General features: G+C 38.7%; 2 long non-coding RNA genes across 3 annotated transcripts; one reads left to right on the forward strand and one right to left on the reverse strand.

Moving 5' to 3' along the window:
- Positions 1-2,651: 2,651 nt before the first annotated feature.
- On the reverse strand, positions 2,652-11,881 carry LOC136236332 (uncharacterized). 2 transcript variants are annotated; one of them, XR_010692093.1, is made up of 6 exons: positions 11,795-11,844; positions 8,684-8,771; positions 4,387-4,514; positions 3,599-3,835; positions 3,504-3,547; positions 2,652-2,839 (listed from the first exon to the last, which is right to left on the reverse strand). It is a non-coding gene; the product is annotated as an uncharacterized lncRNA (long non-coding RNA). The 2 variants fall into 2 exon arrangements; XR_010692094.1 differs by lacking the exon at positions 8,684-8,771 and having other exon boundaries at positions 2,653-2,839; positions 11,795-11,881.
- LOC136236333 (uncharacterized) lies at positions 11,835-13,465 on the forward strand. Its single transcript, XR_010692095.1, has 8 exons — positions 11,835-12,122; positions 12,176-12,355; positions 12,705-12,759; positions 12,812-12,873; positions 12,930-12,992; positions 13,048-13,128; positions 13,186-13,241; positions 13,296-13,465. It is a non-coding gene; the product is annotated as an uncharacterized lncRNA (long non-coding RNA).
- Positions 13,466-14,531: the final 1,066 nt, after the last annotated feature.

A 14,531-nucleotide genomic window follows, 5' to 3' on the forward strand; every position in this document is an offset into this window, starting at 1 on the left:
GAATAATCGATCGAGACCTTGACAACAGCACTGCAAAAATATTACCTTTCGTTATTGTGAAATCACTTCAAACTGCTAGGATATCGGTATAAGCGCCTCTATAAATAATTATCGTTTCGATAATTCCACTACTTTAATAGCTTTGCTTGTGAATACGACTTCAACTTATTGCACTGGGCCCTGGTGTCGGTACAAGTCTATTTACGCCACTGTAGTGGAGGGTTACATCATACAGTGCATGACTGTTCTATTAGAGTATTTGACTGACTGCCCTATTAGAGTATTTTGTATTTCGATCTGTGTGTGTGTGTGTGGGGGGGGGGGGGGCTCTGGATCTACTACCGTACCTAGCCAGTTAGCTACACCGTTTCCTGCACAACCATGCATGCATGAATCTAAAGCAGTTGAAATAGTTGATTACTTAATTTGTTAGTGTTAGTCAAGGCATAGATATTATGGTACTAGGGTCTATGGTCAAGGTTGTCACAATTATTGATATTTTGTGATTATGTGAAGACCTTGAAGCAGGAGTGTCGGATAACCATGTGTATGTCATGCTGTAGTAGTGCACTGTGCATGTTGAATCTGTTGAATGTCAAGTGGCACAATTGTATGGTACCACAAGGCACTAAGTGAATATAGTGCCTTTCAAGCAGGGGCAGAGAAATAGGGGGACAGCTGCCACCCCCCCCCCCCCCCCCCCCCCCCCCACTTTTACAAGTGGGGAGGCAGTGCCCCCTCACATAAAGTAAATTAAGCAACTGTTGTAGTCATTAGCCAACTTACTTTGCCTTGATTTAGCTACTAGAATTTGTGCTAAGGTTATGCAAGAATGGAATAGCTACTGCCAGGGGCGGATCCAGACTTATGGAAAGGGGGGGTCAAAAATGAACTGAGGCACTACATTGTCTCTGGTTTGATAGGTGAGACCAAAAAAAAAAAAAAATAAAAAGGTTACAGCCAGCTGAAAATAGCTGCCCACCTCACCAACCACGCATTTATAGCTGATACAGTACATAAAAATCCTTAAATAGCTCACTACACACTGTTCTAATACTGTGACTGCTTTATTAGAGTGACTGCTCTATTAGAGTATCTCGATCTTGGTATACTGAAAATTTTTGGAGGGGGGTCAAGAGCCCCCTTTAACCCCCCCCCCCCCCCCCCTGTATCCGCCCCTGGCTACTGCATACATGCATTCAGTGGAATCATAATATCAAGAGTTAATAATAGTAACTCTTGATAATATTATATGAGTTGGTTTTGTTATGCAATTAATTCAATCTGTCTCCATTAACACACTATACCTATATACATTATCAATTAGCTAAGAGTATGAGCCTGTCTGAAATGCCTTTATTTACTGCTGTATCTATACAGTATCTTAATGATGGTCATTGTTATTTATTAAACACCATCATGATTATGATGAACAAAAATGAAACTAAGCAACCTTTGTGAGCACTCTAACATCCAGCATGCCTATAGAGGCGGTATGGGGGCATGTCGGCCCTACAGGAAATTTTGAGATTTGAATGCTTTGAGATTAGTGCATGGTACTGTGTACTATATAGCTACTCCTATGCCCACAGCTGACCCAAGTTGGTCAGATGTGTGGTCACATGTTGACCGAGGATTCATATACATGACAGTTAATGATTTTAAAACACTTTGTAACTTACAGCCACCCTACATGACTCCCCCCCCCCCACAACACACACACACCTTTGAGTATTGTTCTCCACCCCTCATTTCAAGAAAAGTTTATAAAATTAGACTATATATAACTATCTGATAAGGGTATATTTTTGAGGGCTAATGAGGCTATAGAAACAATTAAGAAAATCAGGTTTCTGAGATTAAATTGGTATTTCTGTTGGTTGTATAATCATAATAGGGGCAGATCTAGGGAAGGGGCTATAGGGGTTGAAGCCCCCCCCCCCTTCACTTTTAGACTTTATACTCGATCAATATATGCTGAAGATTAGGCCAATGAAATTTGATTAGCAGTTTCGCGTCATCGCCCGCATGCTTTTGATACACCCACATGGAATTTCATTATTGGTATTTCAGATTGAAATACTCTAATAGAGCAGTCACTTTTACTCTAATGGAGCAATGAGCTATACTCTAATGAAAAAATCACTTGTTATACGGATTAGTAACGTATTTTAGCTATTTAATGCAGGAGTAATCAATGCACAGTAAATTCGGAAGTGTGAAATTCACACCATAAAGTATGATTATCACACTAAATGCCTTTTATACCGTAGGTATGAAAGCCATTTTCGTACCAAATCCCTAAGTATGATCTGGAGGAAGTATGAACCTCACACGAGCATCTGTATACTTCTGTATTTATCCGTGATATTTGCACAGTTTGTTAGCACGTGATGTTCATAGTGAGTCCCATTCGAGTTACTGCCGTGTACACGTCGCCGTTCAGTGCCATGGACTTTTGTGACGTTTAATCTTCGTACAGCTAGTACGACAGTGAGTTTAGCATGCTTATATACCGTTGAACTGCAGAAAGAAAATCGTCTTTTTGCTATAGCCACTTATTTGTTTGCGCAAGACGTTGGCAAGGCCCTAAAATCGCATCACCCACCATGCCCATGCGTATATAATGCAGCTAGCTAGCTTTCTTAAGACAACATTACAGTATTTACCGTTAGAAATGCACCTATGCATGTACCCCGTACTGGTAAACATGCACGTGATGATTAATGGATAAACACACACAGAAACATGATCAATTATTTTAACAATTACAAAATTCTTGTTGACGTGGTTGAGAGGCACAGTAGTTCATTGTTGACACAAACCGATAATTCTGGCACTGCAAAAAAATGAATACATAACATTCTAGTACACTTACTATTGGCACGCAACATGTACACAGATAGAGACTGTACGCACAAAATCACACACAAAAGTCTTTGGCTATATCACAGTTGTGCCTACCCAGAGAGACACCTGCGCACTCCTCAGGTGCTGGCAATTCCTTTTGTGGCAAATAACCCATACTACTATATGTCTTGCAGGTGAAGACGTGGGCACCCTAAGCTACACTTCAACCACCACCAATTAAGTGAGATGTGGGTAATTGGTATGCGCTACACACTCAACTCAATAACACATCCTACAGTACATTTTCCACATTATATTTATTAAACACCAACTAATACAAAACTACGAGCTCTAATTGTTAGGATAGACTACTACTTGTTAATGTTATACTTTCACATTCCAACAGTCACACACACAAGTGACTTGCACACACATCATTTGGTGGCCTAAATTTTGAGTGCTTGTTAAAATAAGATGCATGCATTCCACCCAAGCATTTTCTCTCTTGAACGTAGTCATTTAGCACTAAACACTGAATATAAATATATGAGCAGTCTTCCATCCCTTCGTACAACATGACTTATAATTAATTTAAGCAGTATAACATCACACTGTAAAGCATGATTTTAGTGCACACACACAAACGCACACACTTTTCCATTCCAGTCATTCTCCACACTACAAAGGACAGCCGAGCCTAAAAATATGATGAAAAAATACACAATACCATTTCTATCAACTTTCTTACCTGATCAGAATTGAGACTTCTTATCTGATCAGGATCAGGATTGAGAATTCTTCACACAGGAATCTTGGTAACAGGGGTAGTATGCAAGTAGAATAGTCAAACACACAACGGCTTGACCCTCTGTATAATAGTGTTCCTCTTTTAGTCACCTTGTCCAGGAAACCTCAACAACGTAGCTCCCACAACGTACACAGAATTGTCGTCTTTTACATTACAGCGTAGGGTATCATCCAAGTCCTGTAGAGAACAATAGTACATGTACACCCCTGTATGTTAACATACTGTACACTCATGAGCAAGGGCCAATGAGTTTGGATAATAGAGGAACCACTGTATTAGGATGTGAACAAAACCGTCCACTGTAACAAGCACACATCACTATACAAAACCATAATATACTTGCACTACACTGTACTGTAGTTTGGTTTTCCTCAGAGGTCACAATTTAATCCTCTGATGTGGAATTTGGAAGCAATTCTGACTGTAAGATTGGTAACTGAAACCTATAACTGGCTACTCTATTAGAGTTATTGCAGTAACTGCTCTATTAGAGTATCTCTATCCTCTGCCAAATTCAAAGTGGCTGAAAGGTAATCCAGCCAAAACCAGAGCAGCTGGACCCCTTGCTATGGCCCTGTTAATCAGGACTTAATTAAATATACATTTAATTGTGTAGATGCTTATCACACATACATACAGACAATAAGAACCCTTACATTTTGTCCAGTAATGTTTCTCACTGACTGACTGACTGCACACTCACTCACACTGCACACTGAGAGACTTACCATCAAGTTTTACGTTGTTTAATGGTTTCCCCATAAGCAGCTGGCCCACCACCAGGTATAGACTTCTTATGGAAACCAATAAATTGTCCTTCACTCTTCAGCAAACAATATCTTGGCTTCCAGTTCACCTGAAAGGAAATGAAGTACATTTCGAATAATTAATGAAACTGACAAATGTCGTAGTAATAATACTAAGGTTGAACAGCTTGTAAATTCATGAGTTGCTCACCAGAAGAATAAGCATGCGTCCACCCTTGAAGCTCATGACATGGATCTAAATGTGCCTTGCTTCATGAATTATTTCATGATAAGTATATATCACAGTGAATCTCACCAAGAGTTCATAATATATATACTGAGGAGAGTATCCTACTCTCATATACCCCTGTAGAAGGGCGTATCGTGAAGTTATGATGTAACACTTCTGAGTTCGCCCATTTTTCTTTGTATAATTAATGATGTCATTAGTTGAACATGGTATCGATTGAAAACGTGCCTAACAACGTCGCTAGCAACCAAATTAACTCCATTTCTCACCGAACTACAATCGTTCCTTCATGGGTTAAGACCGCTTCGTAGGCGTTTCTTGCTAGGCCATTTGCAAATACAGCTATCCTGAGTGTCGCGAGTGTGAAATGGTGCTAACGATTCTTGTACTTTTACGGCTGCTCGTACATCACAAACCACAGCATCTTGTCATTACATCATTTTCATTACATCATAACTTCACGATACGCCCTTCTACAGGGGTATATGAGAGTAGGATACTCTTCTCAGTATATATATATTATGAACTCTTGATCTCACTTAACATAAGCTTCAGCTTGATATGGAAATACCGTAACATTATTTAGATAACGAATAATATTTATAATTTTTCAATACCGTCCAGCACTAGCTACTGTGTACATAAATGAATGGGCTTCATTTATCCAATTTATCCAATTTTTCCATTATCTATACTTACAGTAGGGTCTGATGAGTTCGGATACCTGTAATTAGAGGGACCATTGTATTTCAAATGCACTAGAAATTCTTGAGGAAGGAGAAAACATACTTTACATTTATTTTAACTTGTTCACTTTTGAGGTGCATTAATTAGAGTTATCCAGTTTCCCCATGACACCCACTGAAGTTCTCACGTAAATGATCAGACAAGACAAATGGAATTTCTCAGTGAATAGTAAGAAGATACATTTACAATGAAAATAAATTAAGTGCATAGACATGTGAGTGAAGCGTAAGCTTCGTTCTTGGTCAACAATAGCAACTGAGCATAATCAGGCATCAAAGCTGGAACCATTTAATACCAGACCGATGCTCCAGCCAACTGACTTTTATATGCTGCCTCACACAGACGTACACGCACCTGCTACATAAACAAAGCAAAGCCTCTGATAATATCTGACTTGTGCTGTAAATAACGAAAGTTTGGCGTGACTTAAGTTGGCGAATCAACTTGCAAAGCAGGTTGGCAGATGAAACTTTGGTGAATTTACCACACAGCCAATAGTGAGCAATATACATAGCTAATTGATGAATAAAAGTTATATAATTAGGCAAATTTTTTCAACTCACCAAATTCGCCAAACTTAAGACACGCCAAACTTTCATCGTTTATGCCATAATGGTCTGCCATGATGTCACTATCCAATGAATTATTTCCCTATTCTCCACCTTTAGATGGTCAGAATGGGCATTACTGCAACTGAGATAACATTCTGTACAGGTAAAAACAACACTCCTTAATTGCTTAATTGTGCAACTTTTGCAGGGTTAGAAAGGGATGAAACATGCCTTAAGACACTATGAAGATGAGTTCCTTGTTTTCAGAAAAATCAAAGACATTTTAAGCTAAATAAAGATAACTCTTTACTCATTTTAATGTCACATTATATGTACGGGGTTCATTAGGTTCTTATGAAGTACTGTACGTAGCTGCAATTGAAGAAATATTTGCTTATTGTCAGGAAGAACTATTAGATTACCAGCCATTGTATCTGTCAAGGTCATTTACTGATTTACTGTACCATCACCTTTGTTTATAAGAATTCATTATATGGATACAAATTAACAAGTTAGCATGCACAGAATTGTATAAATTATGTAATCACATTAGTGGTTGATTTCCCATTCCACACACACACACGCACACACACACACACACACGCATGCACGCACAGTTGGGAATTCTTTGGCGGAGAGCAAGTCTACTGACTTTTTGCCTAGAAGCTGATCATTAGATATCCAGGAAATATTTATCTTATTACAGAATACTAATGGTCACTATCCAATTCTCTCTGAGTGACAGGGTTTTGCAGATAATTAAGTTCATCTGTGACATACAGTAGTCACATCTATTTTGGACCAAGATATCTGCCCCATTGTCACATTTTTGAGTTATACCAGGGTTTAGTCCTGGCAAAGTCTCTGAGCAATTAGGCATGCTCGCGTCTTGTGAGATTAGATTTAAAGTATTCCTTCCAATGTTGCAGTATACATGTAGTTGCAAGCTTCCTTACAGTAGTGCTTATCACTGCATTATTATTTTCTCTCAGTGTCAGTTGATGGTGCTTTTTGAAGATTTCTTATTGTATCACAGAATATATAATGTAAGAGCCTTGCTGTTGGCACGAAGCTTAATATGCCTTGATATGATATGCCTTCAGCTTGATATGGTTATACTGCGATGTATTTTAGATACCTGTACCAGTATCGTCTTGTGAGATTAGATGCTATGAAATCTGTAGCTTTAATTTCTGATATTTCATTTTTAGTATTCCCTCCAATGTTGCAGTATAGTTGCAAGTTCACTTAGTGCTTATCACTGCTTTATTATTTTTATTCGACAGAAAGTAAGAGCCTTGCTGCTGGCACAAGGTTTAAGCCCTTGTGTAGAAGGAATACATCAGACTCTGAGAGCTCTACAGTATCTGACAAGTTGGTAATGTGTGTTTGCACATAAGATACAATACATGGTATATGATCGTGAGCAGGAGCATATCTAATCCTATGGACAAGGGAGCATGTAACTCAGTAAACAGCGAAATTCAAACATGGCTGCCATGTACTATAATAAGTATCTTTTAAAATTTCCTAATTAGGATATTATGTAGAGGCGCATGCTCGAGTACATAATGTTTCCGCTGCGACGAAGCGAAGCTATGGAAACGAAGTTCAATGGCATGACAGAGGAATCTAGAGCACAGGCTTAGCAGGACAGTCTTTCTACAGTCACTAATCACGTAAAATCACGTGAAATTACTCCACTTGACTATTCCAAGCTCTACCTTCGACTCAACGATCTTCCTATCGAAGCAGCTTTACATAAGACGATGGAGTAACAGCCAATTTAGTGTATCCCTGTTGTGCGTAAGAATGATGTAACCAACTATATACATAGTAACACTGGACGCCATGTTTGAATTTCACCATAGTATTGGTAGTGTATGGAGTTACAGTGTACATGTACAGTACATGCTCCCTTGTCCATAGGATTCAATGAGCTCCTGTCGTGAGTACCTTTTGCAAAACAATTTCACTAAATCAGGCGTGCACCCACAGCTGGCCTTTGGCTGACTGTGGGTACCACCTAAACCATTCACCTACAAAAGGCAAACAAATCATTTCAACACACCCGTTCTATCAGATAGCTCCTCACAAAGCAATGTAATTGAACAGTATTTTTGAATAAATCTTTAATATAAACAATTTTGTAGATGAGGTACGTAATTGAAAGTATGAATTGACAATTTGCTGTTATTGTGTCCTACCAATATACATACAGCTGTATGAAACAGAGCAGAATGCACTGAGACAACTTAATACATACACAAGAAGCACACTGGTAGGATTAGTTCTACTACATTATATTCTACGTCATACTTTTTGATTAATTATGCTGTTTGAGTGTGGCTGTTTTCATAACATTTCTTACATTACTGTACTACAATGTATTAGTGAAATTACAGATATCTGTATAACTGAACTGTATGAGCAAATATAACACTTTGCGTGGGAGTATCAAAGTGTTGAAGAGTGCTTTACTAGTTTTTAAAAATACATGTACTGTAGCAAAGGCCACAAGGCACCTGCAAAACTGAAGCAAAATCTAGCAGTGAAATTATTGTATAGCACGACTCTAATAAATTTAAGCAGTCTCCATTCACACCGTACAGCATGATTCTAAGCAATTACTTGTGTGTAACAGTTGCTATCAGGTAAAGCTCATATTGGTGGTATAGAAAAGTGTATTGCACATGCACCCACACACACTACACACACATACTCAACTCACATATATATATCAGCCCATTCACCAGAAGCTGTTTCTTGTGAACAACTCTTGTAAGTAAACATGTATCAATTTAGTATCTAGCAAATACCTAAAATGTATTGGTATCAGAGTAGTAAGTGATATCAATACATCACTAACGCAACACAATACACACAGATGCACAATGCAAAGCAAAGCGTTTGACTATACCATAATGCAGTCATGCCTACCCAGTGAACTAGCACTTTCAGTTGACCTGTGTTACTAAACGCCTGGAATGGGTCGTGTTGTAACAACTTAATGAAGGTCTACCTTTTGACTGGCTAGTTTCTAAACTTAATAAAGCACGGGAAAACCATGTGTAGTAAGCTGTTTGCTACTACTGTCGCAGGCAATTTACCCTGCCTCTTCAAAATTCATTAATGCTATAATTGATAATTTTCAAAATTCATGCTCCACACAACAGCTTTTGGAGGTAAGAATATAGTGGAAATGTTCAGTAGTAAGCTAAGAGCATCATTGAAATACAGTGAACTTGGTTGTGATTCTAAATAATATAAGTTCACTGGTAGATGCTATGCAATCACGTGAGTATAATGAATAAAATGTTGAGATAACAGCATAATGAATAAAACCATGCGGAAGAGTATTTGCAGCAGGCGAAACAATGAATCTGCTTAGAGTGGAAATAACGAGGGGTCCGCAACGCAACCTGAATCTCGTACACCTTGAGCCTGAATCTTTGAATCTTATCACGAGATTTTCCGGAGATTTTCTAGAATTTCCCGGATATTGATCACGTGATCTACGAAAAATTTGCGATCAGCTGGAGGTGTTACCTCGTGTCGTTCGAGGTGTCGTTGCACTGACTTGGCTCGCGCAAGAGCTCACCTTTGTCTGTTGCTAACACTGGTACGTTGTGATAGCTGACAATAGCTCAGGTGTTGACTGTGTTGTACAATAGTTGGTTATTCGATCAGTGCTAGCTCGATATCTGAAGCTGCAGTGGATTTGGCTCAGGACTTGGACAGATGCGAGGGCAGCTCGGAGCGAGGTGTGGAAGGCAGACTAAATGATGACAGGTACATAGAAAACAAACCACTTCGCGTATGGACGCGTATGGAGGACAAAACTTTGCTGTTAAATCCACGTTTCATCAAGAGGTTTTGTCAAGCTAGGTGAAAAGCCTAATCCTTGAATAAAATCAACAGGCTTAATAGTGTTAAGACTAAATTGAGGACTGAATTGCATGCCATGTTGTGCTTTTTCAATAACACCTAGCTAACAGTCAAGGTTGAAGTGCCAATTTCCCTAATATTCATTCTTTGCAAGATACCCTGAAACAAGATTTACAGAAAATGACACCATGCAATGCCCACAGGATTGACATCGTTGCAGATACTTTTGTTAAACCGTAATCATTGGGTAGTAGCATTGGCTAGTGGAAATGCTGATAGTGCTGATGTTATTCTATATGATTCTAAGTACTCTTTGCTCCATGAGCACACACGATTACTGCTGTCGCAACTTGTGTTTACCAAGAACAAGTATTTTACCGTTGGAATTGCTAATGTTAACAAACAATCTGGAGACAATGATTGTGGACTGTTTGCAGCCGCTTATATTACCAGTATTGCCCATGGACAAGATCCATCATCAATTGTGTACAATCAAGGCTTGATGAGAGAACACTTACTTACTTGCCTTGAGACTAAAAGAATGGCCCTATTTCCGACTATCAGGGAGAGAAGAGTGCTTCAATCAAAGATTGTGAAAACAGAAGTGTATTGTTACTGTAGGTCACCAAATGACAAGAAAAAGGAAATGGTGCGAAGTGGCCAAATGACGTGCAAAGAATGGTTTCACTTTGAGTGCATAGGCACTGATAACAATATTGTAGCTACCAGGACAAAAATGGTTTTGTAAAAACTGTAAATGAAAAGTGAAAACCTTACAGTTAATATGTTATGTTAGTGTACACATGGCATGATTACTTGTCATGCATGATCTTGATGTTGGTGTATAGATGCATATAGTGCATAGTTTTATTCCGAGTCTCAGTCCAATTAGCCATCTCCATGGCATGTACTAAAAATGGTGAGGTATATTTATATACATGATACATCTGCTACAAGAAATATTACACTTGTACATATATGTATAATACGAGCAGCTACAACTGCAAATTGCCTAATGGCACTAGTGGCAGCCTATATATATATATATAAGCTGGATATTCGGTAGTTAAATTTTGGTACAAGGAATCATCACACTGAGCCAGTATGAAGAGCTAGCTAGCTAGCTAGCTACTGAGTCCATGCTGCTTGATCAGTGTTGTCCAAGTTACGTAGCTACAATGCCAAACTTATGATATTTACTAGCTGAAGAGAGAGAGAGAGAAAACCATCATTATTATATGAGACACAAACATTTACACTAACATTAAGGAATCCTCGGTCACATGCGACCACCAGACAGGGTTGGTTAAAAACGCCTGGGTGGGCATGGCAAGGGAGTACAAAACATAAAGTAAGTATACATGCATGTACATTTAACTAACTAAAGAGTCAGTCTGGGGAGACAGGAAACCACTCACGACAATCCCTAGCCATAAATATTCTTTGAGATGCTGTAATACACTTCTGCGAAGCAGAATCCAAAACTTCCCTTAGAGCTGCTTTTGACACTAACATATCCTGGTGAACATATTTAGTCGCAAGAAAGCCGACCTCTGAGATTTGGCTGGGCTAAATTTGATTGAATCCTCGAATCTCGGGTGAACCTCACTGCCTGAATCTAGGGTGAATCTCACTGAATATAAACTGAATCTCGGGTGAATCCCACTGAATCTCGAGTGAATCCCACTGAATCTCTAGTGAATCCCACTGAATCTCGAGTGAATCCCACTGAATCTTGGGTGAATCCCACCGAATCTGCATGAATCCCGGGGAATCTCGACTGAATCCCTCGGAATCTCTGAATCTCCGGTGAATCCTTAAAGATTCTGAATCTCGTACGTGATTTTGCTGCGTTGCGGACCCCTCGGGAAATAAATTAAATACACTACGATCTGGGACTATTATAAAAAGGAAAAGATTCGTACGCACGCAATTCATTACAATACACTCATACCCGTCTTATTTATCGCCGTATCTAGTAGTAACCTCGAGTAACTTCCTCCTTCAGTGTTCGAATTTTAAATTCCATGTCACACCTGATTTTTTTTTCTGGCGACTTCCCGAAATTTTCAAACAAAAAAACGGGAAGTCTTAGAGTTGTAACCTTGGTAACAGTTTAGTAGGTTTTCTGCTGAGTTTCAACTTTAGTCTCTCTAGCTTTTAGCCACTCTGGCTCTTAGTTATGCGGAAACTATTGGTGTTTATTGTACCACACGCCATGAGCAGTAGTCAGAATCCGTCTCGGGTCATGCGGGTACTGAGACCTGCCGGAGGAAGTGCAGGTGCGTGCGTTATTTTAGAGAACTTAATTTGTGTATTGGTACTTGACCTACAGGCTCAGATAATTAAGTGGAACTCCAAGGAGCTCAACTCGTTCTTCTGTATCGACTGTGGAGCCACAACTTAATAAAATAGCCAGCCGCTATTTCTCAGTTTCCGCGACCTAATTGCAAAAGAATGTGGTGTGGCTGTACGAGACTAGCAGTGATGCAGTCGCATTAGTTTAATGGCTACAGTATGCAAATTTTATTTACAGTGGAACCTCAGTTATTAGGATTTTCGGTTAACCGAACTACGGAAATGACTGCTCTATTAGAGTAGTGACTGTTCTATTAGGATATTTGAAAGTACTGATATTTAAAAATGCTATTTTAAGGTTATTTAGACGCAGTTTCAGATATATGGACTTTTCAGACTTATGGATTACCCCTGGTCCCAAGGGGTTTGGATAACTGAGGTTCCACTGTGTGTTTATGACATTTTCTTTAGGCATGTCACCAAACCTGACAAATGATCAGTGGAATTGGATCCAATGTTGGCTATAATGTACGTTTAATTTTATTTATACTCTGTTATCACTATAGAGATGTCACTGAACCTGACAACCAATACTGACCATGTAGAGTGTTGGTGATGGCTGTACGTTTATAAATTTCATTAGTTTGTGTTCATTATACTATTGTTTTCCTAGAGACATCACCAAAGCAAACAACCAATGCAGTCTATCTAGACTCCTGCAATGATGACTACAATGTACGTTTATAAATTTCATCAGTTTGTGTTTATTATACTCTGCTTTTCCTATATAGAGATGTCACTAAACCAGACAACCAATGATGCTGACTGCGTAGAGTCCCACTGACGGCTACAATGTACGTTTATAAATTTCATTAGTTTGTGTGTTCATTGTTGTTTTTCCTATTATAGAGGTGTACAATCAATGCTGACCATCTACAGTCCCACTGCATGCCAGTGCTTACCATCTAGAGTTCCACTGATGTCTACAATGTACGTTTATAAATTTCATTACTGAGTTTGTGTATTCATTGTGTTTTTCCTATATAGAAAGATGTCGCCACAATGGACCACAACCGATGCAAGTCCTGCACTGATGGTTGAATGTACGTTTTATAAATTTCATTAGTTTGTTTGTTCATTGTATGTTTTTCTTATAGAAATGTCACCATCCTGATAGGGACGTCTTGCCAGAACTTGACAACCAAAACTGCATGGGCATCTGCTGTCAAATGGCATTGATATCCTATAAGAAAAAACAGTGATTTTAACTGTGTTAACAATGCTGCATTAAATGCAATTGAAATGTATTTGAAATACAATTAAAATACAAACGATATTATAAATATGTTGGAGTGTGAAGGTCATACCATTGAAGTGTGAGGGTCACACCTTGGGTGTGAGTATCACACTTGGATTTGGTATGTCCCCTGTGGCAGAGATTTCACACCGGTTTCAGTGTGATATTCACACTTCCAAATTTACTGTGTGTAGACTCACTTTTTTTGGCAGAAATCTTCATGTTTGGGATGTGTATTGTGCTTTTTGGAAAATAATGAATAATGAATAATAATCGCCCGCCCGCATCAAATTTTCAAAAATCTGAGCGAGAAACTGGTAATCAAGTTTCATTGGCCTGTACAGATACTCATTAAACCATCTATTCCACAAGGTATTATCACTAGATTTGTGCTAAAGGTTATCCAACGAGGGCCCGGATCATTGGGATCAACATTGGAGGTGCACAAGGTTGAGATACTCTAATAGAGCACCTAACTACTCTAATAGAACATTCAGCAGATAATAGTTGCAATTGGTCCTGCTATGGAAGTTATCTATGTCTGTCTGCACCTAAAGATGTGTCTATACATACAATGAAGCTAGTGCATGCATTGGTCTATTTTAAAGGCCTCCATTAATAACTGATTCATTACTTACATATGGCAATATACATCAACGCTACTGAAAATGTTCTCAGATTCAATTTCATATCATTCAAATTTCAAAATTTTACATTCATTTACATTATCATATGCACCTGTTGTTATGTAATTGTTGGTTGCCTGAACCTACCCAAACCTTTTCATTAACAAATTAAATGCTGCAGAGCTAAATACCTAATCTAAAGGGCAGTATATATACAAAATATTTATAGGAATTTGTATGTGGAAATGTCTCCAAATTGCAGTATTTTAACATCTTTTGCAAAATTTCCTGGGGGGGGGGATGCCTCCAGACCCAGCATGTGCTTTGCACACCTTCACATGAGAGATTAGTAGTCCCCCTCCCCCCTTTTGTAAATCGTATATGTATAAGAAAGTTAGCTACACTTCTGAGATTGAATTTAAGGATAATTTTGAGAGTTGGGTGTGCTATTTTGAAAGTTTTATCTATAT

This window comes from Dysidea avara, chromosome 10 (assembly GCF_963678975.1).
Source record: "Dysidea avara chromosome 10, odDysAvar1.4, whole genome shotgun sequence".
Taxonomy (NCBI): Eukaryota; Metazoa; Porifera; class Demospongiae; order Dictyoceratida; family Dysideidae; genus Dysidea; species Dysidea avara.